This window comes from Micropterus dolomieu, unplaced genomic scaffold (assembly GCF_021292245.1).
Source record: "Micropterus dolomieu isolate WLL.071019.BEF.003 ecotype Adirondacks unplaced genomic scaffold, ASM2129224v1 contig_5687, whole genome shotgun sequence".
Lineage (NCBI taxonomy): Eukaryota > Metazoa > Chordata > Actinopteri > Centrarchiformes > Centrarchidae > Micropterus > Micropterus dolomieu.
The window spans coordinates 1-1,639 of NW_025734676.1; the positions used below are offsets into that span (position 1 = coordinate 1).

General features: G+C 44.8%; 2 non-coding genes across 2 annotated transcripts; both read right to left on the reverse strand.

Moving 5' to 3' along the window:
• Positions 1–1,295: 1,295 nt before the first annotated feature.
• Positions 1,296–1,367, reverse strand: trnap-ugg. Its single transcript has one exon. It is a non-coding gene; the product is annotated as a tRNA-Pro (tRNA).
• Positions 1,368–1,481: 114 nt separating this feature from the next.
• On the reverse strand, positions 1,482–1,553 carry trnap-cgg. Its single transcript has one exon. It is a non-coding gene; the product is annotated as a tRNA-Pro (tRNA).
• Positions 1,554–1,639: the final 86 nt, after the last annotated feature.

Sequence of the window (1,639 nt, forward strand, 5' to 3'; positions counted from 1 at the left end):
CTCCTTTTCTGCTTTGATGAAATACTCAGATTTCATCAACATTAAAATAAAGTAGAGCAAGCTTTATCGATTAAAAGCAATAAGAAGCACCTGTTGGTTCATAGCAAGGGCTTCCCCGGGATTTGAACCCGGAACCTATCGCACCCAATGCGAGAATCATAGCCCTAGACACACGAGCCACAAAATGCCTTTTCTGTTTTGATGAAAGACTCAGATTTCATCAACATTAAAGGGGCATTGTGGAGTTTCCAGCGGCCACTAGCGGTGCGGTTTTAAGATTGCAACCAGGCGTGTGCTCGTACGCGTGCTCGCTTGAACTCACGAGCGAGCATAATCCGAAACACAACCGCTTTCATACAGAAATCCTGCAATAAACGCAGAAACGCCTGCATGCGGGCCGTGGCTTTTCTCCAGACATGTTCAGGCTCTGTTACTTCAACGTTCCCGTCTCAGAGACAGATCATCACCGGCGCCGTACCTTCCATTCAGCGTAGCGAGACACCGGCATATTGGCACAGTACTCCCGAAAAAAGTGAGAGCGGCTATAGAGAGACAGGGATTGAACGTTTAATTGAACGTTACGAAGCAAACAGCGGCAGGTCCGATCTAGTGTAGCGTTAGCTGGCTGCTCGTGGCTGCATCACTAGGGGACAGTAAACAAATCGATCCACATTTGCTTTTTACCGTTACATCATTTCTTGCAGGCTTTGACACTTTGACATAATACCAGTGGTACACAGGAAAGTAACATGGGTCGCGTTAGTTGGTGAAGTAATTTGGAAAGCGATACAACTTTGCACCGGATAACATTAGCAACTGCTCGGTGTTAGCCGGCGAGCTAACGTGACTTTCTCTGTGTTTCTCCAGCTTTACTAATGCTCACTTTGTTCTTGCTCGACATCATCTGAACCTGTTTGGTCTGATGGGCTTCAGCACATAAACCTTTATTGTTGTTTTGTGGCCTTACGTGGAGCCCGTGTTTTACTGTGAGCCGGTTATGTTTATGCTGTTAGTGGACTGCATGTCTTTAGCTGCCGTGTTGTCGCTGTAGCGTGAGAGGCTCTGAAGCACGCACATTGCTGAATCCGACCCGGTGTCCTCACATTAAAAGCAGAATAGTGGCTGATGCGAGCAACGGAGAAAACAGGCGTGTGCTTCATTTCTAAGTGACTTTTGAGCCCATTGACAATAAGGCAATGAAAATTTGATTTACTAAAATCAAAAACTTACATATGGCCCCTTTAAATTACAGTGAAATTAGCTTCATATTTGAAGCAACAACGGTTCCTTGGGAAGGGCTCGTCCGGGATTTGAACCCGGGACCTCTCGCACCCAAAGCGAGAATCATACCCCTAGACCAACGAGCCAGAAAACTCCTTTTCTGCTTTGATGAAATAATTAGATTTCATCCAAATGAAATTACTGTAAAACAAGCTTTATATATTAAAAGCAATAAAGAAGCTTCTATGGGTTCAGAGGGAGGGCTCGTCCAGGATTTGAACCCGGGACCTCTCGCACCCGAAGCGAGAATCATACCCCTAGACCAACGAGCCGGAAAACTCCTTTTCTGCTTTGATGAAATAATTAGATTTCATCCAAATGAAATTACTGTAAAACAAGCTTTATATATTAAAAGCAA